Source organism: Aplysia californica, unplaced genomic scaffold (genome assembly GCF_000002075.1).
Source record: "Aplysia californica isolate F4 #8 unplaced genomic scaffold, AplCal3.0 scaffold00062, whole genome shotgun sequence".
In the NCBI taxonomy this organism is placed as follows: Eukaryota; Metazoa; Mollusca; class Gastropoda; order Aplysiida; family Aplysiidae; genus Aplysia; species Aplysia californica.
In genome coordinates, this window is record NW_004797332.1 from 414,705 (window position 1) to 430,832 (window position 16,128).

Below are 16,128 nucleotides of genomic sequence, written 5' to 3' on the forward strand. Positions count from 1 at the left end.
AGCAACACAGAACACCAGACTTTTTTTTCAGACCTATGCTTCTGGGCGTGTAAAATCAAACTTGATTAGAACCCTCCGGACTTAACATAAAGGTCCGAGATACTATCATCACAGACAACAACAAAAAAAGATAAGAATTTAGCTGACAATAGCAAAGCACAACACAGCGATGATACAATTATACAAAACAAAATAATTCGATAAACAAAGGGGAACATCATAAATGTAAAGGTTAAAAAAAAGTACAAACTGTTGATATTAGCCTTTTACTTTTATTATCGATATTCCACTCCCGTGACTTTGGAGCAGATACAGGGGGATCTCGTGGTCTAGAGGTTAAGGTGTTCGCCTCTCATTCAATAGGTCCCGGGTTCGAACCCGGATAGATCAAGGGACAGAAAAGTTTCTTCTCTAAAATTTTCTCCTTCCACATCTGCTTTTGTCTCGACTTTCTGCCCCAACCCCTTCACATCCTTTGCCCACTCCCCTTGCCTCCCGACTCTTTCTGCAACCCTTTCTACAGCTACTCTTTGGAACCTTACTGCTGTCTTTCAGCCATACCCCTGATCTTAAGGTAGGTAAGATCTACATTTAGCCTTCTTGGATAAGGGCCAAAAATCTCGGAGGTCTTGTGAGCAAGTTGTGCACGTTAAAGATCCCTTGGTGGTCCAAATCGATAAGAGTAGGCTTCGGCCGCCACCCTGGCAAAATTCAAAATTTCCTACCAACTGAAAATGTTTAATGCGTGTCCCACGCCCTCATAATATGACCTTTTATGCAGTTGCGAGCGCCGTAAAACACTTACAACAACAACAACAACAACAACAACAACAACAACAACAAAGAGCAGATGCTACATAGATCATACGCTCACTTTTATAAGACAAGGGCTGTTCTTTATTCTCCAATACGGAAGAGACCCGGTGTCTCAACCAATCTCTTCAAGCACACCCCGGGAAAAATAGCTGAAAGAAATTCCCTCTGATCCGCCCGCACTCCGCACAAGCATGATAATGGATGGCCTTTGACATCCAAGGGAGAAGAGAATTTATACACCTTGCTCGCTACCACAAGTAGCTTACATTACATGGTAAAGAGAATAAATAATGAAGTAAAGCAGTTAACATTAACAGCAACTTCGCCACAGCTCGACATAGACAGCAGTACCTTTCCCTTTCCTTAAATTATTGCGCGCCTTTGTGTTTTCAATAGAAGATCGCTTATCAATAAATTGTATTATGTTGGTGCGGTACTTTTAATTTTATTATTGTCCAAAACTCACTGACAAAACCGTTGGCCAATTGTTTTGTGGGAGTGCAGTACTGGATTAAGAGTTGAACAACATAGAAGAATGCGAAAACGTGAATTTCATTGAATAGAACCATTGAATAGACGCAGTAAATCCTATTTGTAATCCCATTAGAAAGGGTGACAAGATCACACAAGTCCAACAGTTTTACTACGATATATAATAACATCTGATGCCAAATGTTCCCTAGAAATAAAATGGAGAATTGCAATGGCTAAGGCTAGTTTCAATAAAAATAAGCCAAATCCTGAAAAATAGAAACATCTCAATATTCTCAATGACTACCAAAATGAAAGTCCTGAAATGCTATGTTATGCTATCAACCTTTCTAAAAACGGCTGTGAAAGTTGTACAATCACTAAAGAGAGTGAAAATAAATTAGAAGCAACAGAAATGTTGTTTCTTAGGAGACTGCTTCGTGGAAGGAAAAGAAATCAAATGAGGTAGTGCTTTATGAAGCCCACGACGGACGCTAATTCTTAAAAACAATCAGGAAACGACAAATGTAGTTTTTGGGGAACCTGAATAGACATAAAGGTCTTGAACATCTAGCTTTCACTGGCAAAACTGAAGGCAAACGAGGCAGGGGTAGGCTCAGAGCAACCTACTTAAGGAACCTAAACAAATGGGTAACGGGGAAAGATCAGGGAAACGTAGCTTTTTAAAGAGCATCCGAGCAAAGGAATGAATGGAGAACCTCTGAACCATGATCACCGATGTCTGTCGCAGATCTGGTACTGGATGATGATAAGAAAAGTGGGTTTGTGTCATAGGCGTCAACAGTGAGTAAACTTCAGCATACCAAACTTTGATCTGTGTCGAAATACACTCCTGAATACGTGTTTTACTGGGCGGAGGGAAAAAACCACAAAAAACCTCCAGCGTTAAAGTAACTATGGATAATGTGGATCACAGTAAATCATTCACATTTATTTCTTTTCTTTATAGACATACATAATCTGTATTGAAAACGGAGACATTTTATACATTCAATAGTACAAAATCTTTAGGTTAGTAATGTAAAATGAATAAACGCTATGAAGAATTTCAGCAAATTCCACCGCAAGGTTCTGTAGACATTGCTATTCAAAATTGGGCACGCATAATAATGTGGACAGACTTATATGTAGTACATAAGTCGTACAGTTATAGATTGGGGAAGCCATTTCAACAAATTATCCGCTTGCCAACACATTAGTTGCTTCTGATAAAGTGGTGGACTTTCATTGTCACCCAGAAACAAAACTAAACCAAGAAACAAAAACCCATCAATGTGACAAGACAAGGATATCGGCTTGCAGGACAGAAAGAAAGAAAAAAAAATCGTACACACACACACACTAATGACTCCGTTCGTTGCACACACACGGAAGTTTGCTTTGATGGATTGGGGATAGGTCGTCCGGAGTCTTTGGAGGGTTTTTTTTTCTTTCTTTTTTTTTCTTTCTTTTTTTTTGCGACTTCGTTTTGTTGCGCGGGTTGTAGGATGGTTGTTTGGTTTGTTTTTGTTTCTGTGTGCGCGCACGACTCTCTCTCTCTCTCTCTCTCTCTCTCTCTGTGTGTGTGTGTGTGTGTGTGTGTGTGTGTGTGTGTGTGTGTGTGTGTGAGAGAGAGAGAGAGAGAGAGAGAGAGGGGGGGGTGCATGATCGAGGGAGAGAGAGAGAGAGAGAGAGAGAGAGAGAGAGAGAGAGAGAGAGAGAGAAAAGGGTGGAAGGAGAGAGAGAGAGAGAGAGAGAGAGAGAGAGAGAGAGAGAGAGAGAGAGAGAGAGGGGGGGGGGGAGACAAAGATATAAAGGGAGGGAGAAAGGGAGAGAGGGGTAAAGTAGGTTCAGGAAACAAAGAAAGCGAGATAAGCAGGAACAAAAAAGGATAAAAAAGAGACAGTAAACGCTCTTGTGAATCCACGATGAAAGACAGGGAATGTCACCAGAGCAAAGCACAACCACCTACACACTGACAATCAATAAGCCTTATCTGGTCCCCCAATTGTTTTGCCGGGTTATCTTCTAACATAATTACTTACGTGATAAGAGGAGAGATAGACGGGCAGTTCGCAGGGAAATGGGAGCTCTGGGCGACAGCACATCGACTCGTCAGCTGCTCAGTCGGTTGTTTCAAACGATATCTATATGACGTCTGCCGTCTTATGACAAAAAAGACGTATATAATATTGTATAATATGCATATGTAATAAGGTCAAGAGGCGTTTTTATACGGGGGAGAAAACCCCTTTCATGGCGCGTCTCTCTGTCGTGGTTTCATGGCTGTACAATTAAAATTAAAGTTTTGGGCTTTTGAAAAAAATATGTATTTGTGACCTAATTGGATATCGATATTGTTATGAAAAAATACATTTTAATCAATTACTCCATATCTGTTTACTGTATACCTCAGCAAATCAGACAAACGTCACACTGGCCAATGAATATTGACATAAAAAGTAATCATAAAATAATCAGATCGACCAAATTTTAGTTAAGTTGAAACACACACAAACATTTAGGGTTGTTTTTTTTTTGCCTCTCCTGTAAAATTTCTTTTTTGGCATATAGATCTATATATACGTTTTTCTGTTGTAAGACGACAGAGCTGTCCTTCATACTTTCTACACCATGATACAGTGCAGCGACTATACGTAGCGAAGGAAAGAATTTGTGACACAAAGACTTGAACTTCTTCCGTGACAGATCAGAGAGTGAGGGTGGGGAACAACGAAAGTGAACGAGAAGGAAAAGGGAAAGCGAGAAAGCCAGAGAACGAAAGAGAAAGACAGCGAGAGAAAAAGAAGGGGGGAGAGAGAGAGAGAGAGAGAGAGAGAGAGAGAGAGAGAGAGAGAGAGAGAGAGAGAGAGAGAGAGAGAGAGAGATGGTGAGAGGGAGATAGGACTGGCGGGTGCAGGACATTAGTGTCGGTTGGAATTGGATGTAGTCGTTACCTGTTGCTGGATTTAGGGTAAAAAAAGGAATAAGAACTTCTCGGCGTCACGATTTGTTCCGGTGCCCGTATCGATTGGTGATATGAAATTAACCATTTTGAAAACAGTTTTTAACCAATTCATACACTTAGGTTGACCCCTCACAGAGTTCAAATTGCAGCTGACATCAACTGAGCACTATTATTATTATTATTATCATTATTATTATTATTGCAACACATCACATCGCCACAGAGAGATTAAGAAAATAGTAACTGGAGAGAAGTAGAAGTGGCGGACTAAACACAGCGCACGCCAACCATCCATTCTGCTGACCAAGTTAACCAAACTTTGAGACCAAACAACGGGTGGGGAAACAAATTTAAATTAAAAAATACAAAACATGGCCTTCTGGAGGTTTGTCTTTTTGTTAGTTCGTCAGTTTGTTTGTTGTTGTTGTTATCTGTTGTTGTTGTTTTTTTCGGTTTGTATGGTTGTTGTTGTTGTTGTTGTTGTTGTTTGGTTTGTTTGGTGGGGGTTTTTGGGGGGTTTTTTGGGGGGTGGGGGTTGTAAGTGTTTTACGGCGCTCCCAACTGCATACGGTCATATCTTGAGCGCGCGGGACACATTAAACATGTTCCGTTTAGTAGGAATTTTGAATGTTGCCCAGGTGGCGTCGAAACATACTCTTATCGGTTGTAGGACCACCAAGGAATCTTTAACGTGCGCAACTTGCACACGGGACCTCCGAGATTCTTCGCCCTAGTCCGAGAAGGCTAGGTGTAGATCTTTAATACCGGAAGATCAGGAGTGTCGCTGAAAGACATGCTCAGTAAGAAGGAGCCAAGGAGTAGCAGTAGAAAGGCTGCAGAAAGAGTCAGGAGCCCAGAGGAGGGGGGCAAAGGAGGTGAGGGCAGAAAGTGGAGAGTAAAGCAGACAACAGAATATTGTTTTAGAGAGCAGGAAAGGTGAAAGGAGACAATTATAGAGAAGAACATTTTTCCCGTCGCTACCCGGATTCGAACCCGGGACCTTTGAAAGAGAGGTGACCACCTTAACCTCTAGGCCACGAGAACCCCCCCCCCCTCCCTTCCCCTCGTCTGTTTGCGTGTGTTAAAGTTAATTAAACAGGCTTCTAAAAATGACTTAGGCCAGTTCCAAAGCCGTCAGAACACCAGGTTGTGAGCAAACATATATTCCATGAAGCGCGAGGCGAATTCGAACCTCACTGTGATCACAATTTCAATCCAAAACTTCGACACGAGAGCTAGATTAGTACTTAAGAGCGGCACGCCGAGAAGAAGCCCTTCGGTCACAAGAGCACAAAGAAAGAGGGTAGGTGAAAACATAATGGGGGTAGTGTAATGTCTGATCTCAAAAACATTTAACGCTATGGACCTGAAATTTTCAGTCTCTTGAAATATTCTCTCCCACTATATATGCAAGGAGGATTCAGGCCTTCACAACCACTATCATGTACAAGAAGGCACAACGCCTGGCGATTGTCAGCTTTCTGATTCGCTTCGCAGTTCTGAATTGTCAGATCTTGTTTGGCCCTGCATGCGTTCAAACTTTCGGCCAGCTAGCTTATCTTTCAGAATAGGAAATAACCACAAGTCAAAGGGAGTCCAGGACCGTGGGCTGGGTGAGGCAAAACTATGATTCTTCGCTCTTATATGGATAGAGTTGTGGCCCTTGTTTTGTAGGGCGCTGAGCTGAACTGTCGTGGAGGAGAAAATTGTGCAGGAGGTTTTTATCTTCGATCCCTACTCATCAACGCCATTTTTCTACTGGTCATATGTCAATTTCTTAGCCGCTTCCATTACTTTCTGATCACCTCTGTTCTTTAGTAGAAGTTTACTACGAGTTGGGACAACAACTAGCCCAATTGGCTGGGACAAGCTAGATAACGGCCACAATTCCCACAGAACAAGTAAACAACGGCCAGATTTCACATTGAACAGGTAAATAGAGGCCAACTTCTGTCAGGAATTAAAAAGTAATAATAAAACGGCTAAAATTCGTCAAGTGCAGTATAGTTTTCGTTAGAGTTTTACGGCACTTGCAAGACAATAAGGTCACATATAAGTGCCGAAGAATAGATGTGTTACATAAATAAAAAAGGAGGAGAGATAAATATGATAGATGCTTGATAGGAAAGAAGAAGTAAATCACACCAGAGCACCCGCCAACCACCCACAGAACAGCTAAGAAGAGGAGGAAGTAGCGTTTAAAAGGAAAACATCAAACATGTCCGTACCAACCACAAACAGGAGGGACATGACAAGATAAAGAATGAGAGCTGCGCATGCGCCACGTTCATACCAACGGAAGTGACTGGACGATGCGGAGAAGAATAGCCGCTTTCGGTGACACAGCCAACAGTCTGAATCACTGGCCACTTTACTTAACAACGCCTCGTTATCACAAGAGTGCTGGCGCATTTCCAGCGGGAGAAGAAAACACAGCGGTCAAATTGTAAGGAAGACGGAAGAGGAAGAAGATGATTTCAACAAATGGGCTGGTTGGGGGTTGGGGAGGTTTCAGTATACGACAAGCAAACTACATATTGGCAAAAATTTTGTCTGAAAGAGATTATCTACCGTGTATGTAGCAAAAATATAAATTAGACGACATCGTGAAAGCGAGAGAGAGAGAGAGAGAGAGAGAGAGAGAGAGAGAGAGAGAGAGAGAGAGAGAGGGGGGGAGAAAGAGAGAGAGGGGGGAGGGAGAGATAGATAGATAGAGAGAGAGAGAGAGAGAGAGAGAGAGAGAGAGAGAGAGAGAGAGAGAGAGAGAGAGAGAGAGGGGGGGGGGAGAGAGAGAGAACATCGAAATTAACATTTTCTTTCTTCTTTCATCCCCCTTTCGTGACAAGATTTTAACCCCCCTTCCCCCCTTCCCAACCCCATCACAAAAAACGAAACAAAACAAACAAAACAAAAATCAAAAATGACAATAATAAACAACTTACCCTGGCATAACATGCCAATATTGTACGAATTACCTCAACTTATAGACAGATTACAGTAATTCAGAAATAGTCCGTTCCACTTGAAAGAGTAAGAGCCATAGCTTGTTCACTTTCGTCTGACCGCTGTAAAAACAGCGTAAATTGAAATCGCTTTGTTTAATCATCTCAGATCTTTGCATACGGGCCTAAAAGCTGGATGACCAACACAAACTAAAAACCCATTCATAAAGGCACAATAAACTAAGGTTCCGACAAGTTTTCTTTGATGTTAGCGAAAAGCGGGGGAAAAATTAGGGGATTTACAGCACACACTTAAAACACTAAAAAGTGGACATATTTTCCTCAAAACCACACTTTCATGAACGCCAAAGAAATACCATTAAAGGGACAGGATGAGTACTTTTCGTGACTCAAGTGGAGACGTCTAGACAGTCATGAGATGGAATCTACAAGCTTACATTGTAATACGGGGGCAGTGTGGTGTTGCTGTCTCAAAATGAGCAATTTGCTGCTTGCAGGCCACGTTACTGTAAGCCATTTATTGTAGTGATCCAAGAGAAATTTTTAAAATAGGGCCCAAAATAGATTAACTCTTTAATTTTTTTAAAAATTGTTTGGTTGCTAGTTGCGGAAGTGCAATGCAAATTTTGTAGGTATAGGTAAATCAATAAATGAGCTAAAAAAAATTGTAACGTCGACAGACGAAAAAGAACAAGTTCTTGTTGGGAAAGAGCAACGTTGAAATTTTGACAACGTGCACCAGACTAACTGGCCATAAAAACAAAAATATTTCTTCTGATAAAATCTAACCTAATATGATTAAGTACATGTACGTCCTTTTTACTGTAGAAAATGCGTCCTTTTACGGTAGAAATTACGTACTTTTTACCATTGAAAACGCGTCCTTTTGAACCACAGAAAAAATTCTTCCTTTTTTCCGAAGAAAGTGTGTGGGGCCATGAATAATTAACTTGGACATTGCACTTCATGCATTGAATTGATTAATAGTAGAATAAATTTGTCATAATAGAAGACACAACAAATGAAGGAAAGCTTTACTGAGATTTAAAAGGGCAATAGTATGAAAGAGGCTGTAAAATTAATCGCACAGGGTTTGCGATGAAACAAATCTCGCAACAAATATGTGATATATCAACGCAGTATGAAACAAAATTAGATACAGTTCACAGATGCACACAGTAACGGTCAAATACACGTAGTTAACAAAACTAGGCTGTGGAAAACACATGCAGAAAAAAAATACACAGTAGGCCTAGACAAATGAAAGCAGCAAACAAAATCAAACCAAGAGTGGAAAACACAGAAACCAAAAAGAACACAGTGAACTGGGGCACGCAATATTAGATATTTGAAGAGGACGACCTTGTACAGAAATAAAAACATATTAGACAAACATTCACAGTTAATAACATGTGAAGTTATGAATAACACAGGAACAGAAATATACAAGAGACAAAAGCATTTTTTAAAAATCTTTGTAAGCAGTTTGCCGGCATTACTCACGTGTCAAAGCAAATAAAGCACACAACATTGGCTAGCAGAGTTACAATCAAGCCATTAAAAAAAACCAACAATGTAGCAAAACATGAAGAAAGTATAGGAAAAATTATGAAGCGGTACTGGAAAAGAAATATATGGACAAGAGGTTTGAGTGAAGGTAGAACACATACCAATTTTTTTTTTATCAACAATCCATAACAGTAGGGAATGGTACATCATGCAAACTTCTCAGTTAAAGATATGCCTTAAAAAAGGATAATAAAATAGGATACCAAAAAAAAGAGAAAAAAAAGAGAGAAAAGGTTAAAAAGGACTTCCTAAGCCAAACACCGGTGAGGTGAGAAAAAGTTCATGTATGTGCATGCACACACTCAAACCATTATATAATTTTCATTTACAAATAATGTACATTTCGAAAGCCTGGGTTGATGAGCATGAACCACAAAACAAAATTAGTGCAGGGTAATTCTGAGTTTACTCACACGTCAGGACCGTTCTGCAGAACAGTGAGCAATTGAGAGAAAAATACAAAATGACAAATGTATCGTTAAACATATGGTATTCAGGTAACTCACATAACTTAAAAAACAATATAGAAAAGCATTTTACAGGCCCAAGGTTCAAACTTTAAAGAGTCTGTTCCTTCAGGCAGAATCTACTTTTAATCTACGAATATCCTGGGTGCATAGGTAATGGTGACGTAAACTGCTACAAAGCAAGATAACAAAACAAAAAAGAAAGTCTAAAACGTAGAGGCACATATTTCAATTACAGCTGTAGCCTTTGCGGATTTTTCAGCAATAGCAATTTCTGATATAATAGCTAGGACTGATCATTGTTCATAAGAGCCAACAGAGACAGTAACTTCAGCATTCCACAAAAAAAAACAACTTCCAACCTATGGGAAAAAAATGTGTCAGCTGGCTTTTTCAGCCATACAAAAAAGACTCTCTAATCCACTCTTCAGCATCTTCAGGAACCCTGGGAAGATACAGACAGGCAAAAGCTTTCTCTCATAAAAATCACTTTCCCTCCCTTTACCATACTCTATCACAGCACTAGATATATCTATCTAAGCAACTTCCCCAAGCGTTTTCAAAGTGAAAAACCCTATGCACAGCAGGCTAAAATAATCAAGGACACAATTTTCTGTTAAATGACAAACATGTCATGTGTTCATACCCAAACAAACAAAAAATTAATCTAAAGATACATAACATAACAAAATAAACAACAATTGGTTTAAATAAAAATACTTACCACAACAGAGTGAACACCATCTTGGTTCCTAAGAGTATCTTGCATATTTGACATTATCTCCTCATCCACATTTTCACTAAATTTCAAAACAGTTTTCCTTCTCATAGACATCTTGAACGACCTTTCACTTCAAATCTTTTTTGTTGAACAGGTAAGGCAAGTCTGACACACCTCTAGAAGTGATAAACTTTGTGTCTGAAATGAATGGACATCAGATCTAGGTTAAAAAAAAGATCAGTCAACTGTATGAGAAATATAATTTGCACAAAACGTAACTGGCAAGCACAATCGTCATATGCTCTTCCATCCCCGAACAATAATTATCTTAATCTCTTAACTTTTTCAGGGTTGCAACTTTCTTCCAGGCAGGGTTGGTGATTTTTTTGATTTTTTTCATAAAAATCAAAATCATGATTTTTAAAATTTAAATCAGATTTTTTTTATTTCTTATATTTTTTTTAAAATGTCGACACAGTTTGGGATTTTTGGTTGCTAAAAGTATGTTCTTTTAGTGCAAAATGCATTGTCTTTATTTTAACTAATGATTAAATTAAGCAACCTCAAAAGAAAGCCTTAATCTGCTATATAATAGTATATATATATATATATATATATCAGGGGGAATTAGGGTTCCAGAAAAAAAAATGAAGAAAATGTCAGTCTATAATGAAGGGGTTGGGGGGTGGGGTGGGGGGGGGGGGGGTAATTATGCATAGATAAACTTGCATTTTATTACAGTGTGTGTGTGTGTGCACGCGCTTGTGTTTGTCTAAAAAGAAAAAGAAAATGTTAATTTCAATAATGAAAAAAAAGGAAATTGAATGCTGTATTATTTTACAGTGACAGAGGGGAAAGCAGACTTTTAAGCATGATTTTATTAGTCTACTAAACCTTATATACTGTTTTATAAAACCAAGGAAAGGAATTCTGAATATTTAAAGATGTAAAAACAGATTACATTTTTTAAAGTGATTTAAATCACTGATTTTTATTTTAAAAATCAAGTTGATTGAAATATAAAAAAATCAACTGATTTAAATCAACCCAGCTCTGATTTCAATTATGGGAAAAAAAGTAAATTGAATACTGTATTATTTTACAGTGAAAGGTGGGAAAGCAGAATTTTAAACATGATTATATTAGTCTACTTAACCTTATATCTGTTTTATGAAACCAAGGAAGGGAATTCTGAATGTTGAAATATGTAAAAACTGAATAAAAATAATTTTAAAAAAAAGTGATTTAAATCACTGATTTTTATTTTAAAAATCAAGTTGATTTAAATTTTTAAAAATCAACTGATTTAAATCAATCTGATTTAAATCAACCCAACCCTGCTTCCAGGCCTGATAATATTATATCTCTATCTTAAACATTACTGGCACAATGTTGGGGCTTACCAAGGTGATTTGCCTTACAGCAATCGACACTTATCTCTACAAGTAAAACTGTCTGAAATTATACAAATCCTAAGTGCCAAGCAAATTTTAGCTACTGTTTTGACTTTTTTAGTTCTAATCTCTGTGAAAGACAGAAAAAAGAGAAAATATGCACATACGATGAATATCCAGCCATTAGATAGGCCATGTAGACCTCAAGCACTACTTTGAAGAAAAATCTGATCACTTGTTTCTTTTAGAATAAACAACAGTTTGCTTTTGTATCAAAAAATCTAGCCATTAACTGATCTTCCCTTGATACTTCAGTCTTTTAACAATCTTTCAAAACTCACCTCACAATCTTATTAATAATTAATAGCCTGATGTTTTTTTTTACTTTCAGTGACATCATTTACTTTAGAACGACTCTCAGGACAAACCAATAACGGTCTCCTTACCTCTCATTCAATAGGTCCCGGGTTCGGAACATGACAGCGACAAAAAATTTTCTTCACTAAAATTTCCTCCTTTCTCTTCCTTTCCTTTTCTGTCACCTGCTTCAAAATCTCCACTATCTGTTCTCTCTCCCCCCACCCCAACCAACAACCTCCTCTGGGCTTCTCTGCCATTTACTCTTAGCTCTTTCTACTGTTCTCCTGGTTCTTTCTTACTGATGTCTTTCAGCCATACCCCTGATCTTAGAGTAGGTAGCCTTCTCGGACAAAGGTGAAAAATCTCAGAAGTCACGTGTGCAAGTTGTGCACATTAAAGATCCCTTGGTGGTTCTAAAATTGATAAGAGTAGGCTTCGGTCGCCACTTGGGCAAAATTTAAAATTCCTATAAAAACTGAAAATACTTTTAGTACTCTTCGTCAGTATAAATAACAGACAGAGTACCTTCGAAAAGAAGAAAAGAAGAAAGAAGTTCTAGAAGCTCTTCTACTCTAAATATATAGGCCTGTCTACTTCTTCTGAATCTTTCTCTGAGAGGCAGATGTTATACTTGGCCTGCCTCCTTTTCTCTTTAATTAACGGCACCAGTAAAGTGTTTATAGAGAAATTATATTTTACTCTCCATCAAATATCAAATGGCGTTTCTGTTGTAGCAATTTTAACAAAGCCCTTCGACATCATACACAGAAGACCTGAGTTCAATTCTTGTGTGTGGAGAATTTTTATAGAGTATCATGATCTTTCTGTTGGGACTTTGTATCCCTCTAAGCCCTAAGTTTCTATTAGGGACAGGAGGTCAGCTTTATAACCAGTCATTTCGTCAAACGGTCATTTCGTCACACCGTTGCATTCAAGACGTCAGTCATCTTGTCACACCCCAAATCCACACGGTTGAATGAAGACAGTCATTTCGTCACACACTTGCGAACATCAAACGCGCATTGTCATGGCAATCGCAAATCACAATTTTGGGGGGAGGGTTAGGTGGTGTCTGGAAGGATGGGGAGGGGGAAGGGGGGTTGCGAGTCGTCGTGCTTACCTGATAAGCTGCACGAGTTGTTTTCATTGGTAGAGGGGAGGGGGGCAGTTTTGGGCTTAAAAACAAGACGACATGGCCCAATGATTACGCACTTGAATTGGTGATTTAGAATAAAGACTGCTGGCGCTGATAAACTCTACAATCATAACAATTTTGGAGAGATAAGCGAAATCATTTCGTCACACATAATTGGGGTGTGACGAGATGACCGTGTGATCAAATGACCGGTTTCCAGTCTTTACGTGACAGTAGGAGTAGTGCCGGTTACAGCAGTAATTCTCAATGCAAAAGTGTAGATTTCTTTCAAAACACTTCCTTTTTACCATTATAATATAATTTTAGGGTAACTTGTAAGAATTTTTAAGCGTTAGCCAAAATCATGGATATCATAAAATTTACACTTTAATTGCATTCTACAGGAACAGATTGTAACATGACTAAAGGCTTAGAATCATCAAAAGAAAGTTGGTTCTTTTGTGAAAGTGTAAAGGTATAAATGATCATGTGAATACTTTGCCTACTGTTAAAGTCTTTTCTTGGCTAATACTCCCTACTAGATCTCCACCATTTTGAGATCAAGAAGACACACTTCTGGTCTTGGTCACGTTAACCCATTCCAAACTAATCCATCACATATTGTGAATATAATACTGTACGCAAGCTGTTAAAATGATTCATCCAAAATTTTGAAGTTTTTTTTTAAAATTGCAGTTTCTTAACTCTTTATCCCCAGCAAGCAGCTCCTTGCGACTTCGACATTTTATTACTTTTCGGCAATTTCATTCACAAGATGAAGATCTATCAAAATAGGTCCACTTGTTTTGATTTAATGACAAATTTACAAACGTTTTTGTCATTTTTAGGTTCAGTACCAAAAGAAATCCCCGGCATAGTGGGTTTACACCCTTCGGAGATAAGGAGTTGATCTGTTGTATTGGTTGCATGTGGTCAAAAAATATTTAGTTGAAATTCATATATAAATGTTGAAAAAAAGCAAGAAAAAATACACAATGTACAACTGTTAGAAAAATATCATGAAACCTTTTACTCTCTCTCCAGTACGACTTTGCTTTCACGGCCCAGTACATTTTAACCACCTGCCAACAACATATATACATACAGATCACCACAACTTGTGCCAGTCTAAAATGTATTGTTGATAATAACATTTGCTTCATGTCAAACTTTGACATTATGTACATAATTTTCGCCATCATTTATTTCAGTTGTATTCACTTCTTTTTAATCCTCTTTCATTTTCCTTCGATTTGGTATCCATGTGAGGCAACATGGTGAAATAAGGCGCTCGTCAAAATAATCAAATCGAAGAAAATTGCATTTTTCAGCCGGTCTGGCAATTTTTTTCGAAATTTTGTTCTTTGGCTCAACATCTTTTATCTCCATTTAAAAACACCGAAGTGGCTAGCCATCCTTAAGTACGGCTAGCCTGCAAGCCTAGCCGTACTCAGGTTAGGCCCTTTTGACCGAAACCTGTTGAGTACACAGGTCTCATTAGATCTAGTAATTATTCAGGTTTAAAATACATGCATGTCAGTAAGGCACCTTTGGGTTTCGTCTGAAATACAAACTTTAGGTATTGCAAAACAAAATTTTTATTCACAATTCAGCCATCATTATTTTAAGTACGGCTAGCCGTATTTAAGTAAACATATAATTTCAATGTGGATTTTTACTTTAAAACTTCGATTTAAGGCATAAAAATATAAATTATTCAGTTTCCAAGGACCCTCAAGCTATGGAAGACACTAAACTTTGGTCGCCGTCTTCTCGCTAATTTTACCTCTGAAACCAGGCAATTCCTACCTCCTTCAATCGCAAAATATCTCGACTTCTATTCAACATAGACAAGTATTTTGGGAGGAATTCCATAAAAAGCGATCACTATGAAATAGAGTTCATGAGTAATTGAGTGTTACGGTTAAGGATAGGGTTTGGGGTAAGGGTAGGGTTTGGGGTAAGGGTAAGGTTTTGGGTAGGGGTAGGTGTAGGGGTAGGTGTAGGGGTAGGGTTAGGGCTAGGTCTTTTATTTATTGTGTTTGTTGGGGTGGTCGCTCGTTACGGAAGTCTTTCCGGTATTTTTTTCACCTAAAACAAGACAAAAATAGACAGCATTCAGGTGATCCACTAACTCCACATGCCCCAAAATTGACAAGCTCGTGATTCCACCGCGTCGATTCAATCGAATATATTAAGTCAAATAATACATTTAATGTCTGTAGGCCAGACTAAAATTTGCCTGGCATAGACATGGAATTGATCCCTAGATTCTAACACGGAATGAGTTAACCCCCATGTTTAATGTTTACAACCGATCGGCCGTGGCAGCGGGGTATTCTTGGTGGGTTACTTCAGGTGAAACGCTGAGCGCTTAGATTTCTATGTTGAAGTCTGTAGATCTATCTTGATCTAGAAATCTAGAAATCTAGAAATCTAGACTATGTGTAGAAGTGTGTGGAGTAAAGGCAAAGGGAAACAACCAAGGAAGTGACTATTCTCACCCGGGGTGAGAATAGAAATACGATCGATCTCTCACCCCGGGTGAGACTTGCCACCGTTGGCTATTCTCACCCGGTGTGAAACAAGACCTGTTTTTCCTAATTTCACCATATGCACACCAAATTAAAAGTGGGAGAAACAGCGACCTGTGAATGTGGACACGACCAAGAGGATGCCAACCATGTCCTTCAGCACTGCCCGCGCTACGCCACCCTTCACTCACAGGCGTGGCAGAATGTGGCTCCCCTTGAGAGAAAACTCTATGGCAGTCTTTCAGAGTTGAAGCGAACTACATAGTTTGTACGCGACATCGGACTGACTGTTTAGCTGCTGTCATCGAGAACGAGGAAGAAGAAGAAGAATTCCTAATTTCGGAATACTTTCTATCGGTGTGGATGATCAAATGGATAAAAGCAAAGAAAAAATTACGTCATAGCACAAAAGTAAGCTAATTTGATCGTCTACACGGGTCGCCATTTTGTTTTGCCCGGAAGTTCTCGCAAGATCTACTCCTCCCCTCTTCTCTCTCTCTCTCTACTCTCTGTCTCTTTCTGAATACTGTCTATCGGTGTGGACGATCAAATTGACCAAAGCAAAGTAAAAAAATGATGTTTAAACACAAAAGTAAATTAATTTAGCAATGCCAATGAAAATTTAAATTTCCACTTTTGTCCCCTTTTTTTTTGGTACCTAAGAAAGAATTTTCAATTCTAAGAATTATGCTTCTTGAATTTTGAGAATCGGTTCATAAATAAAAAAGTT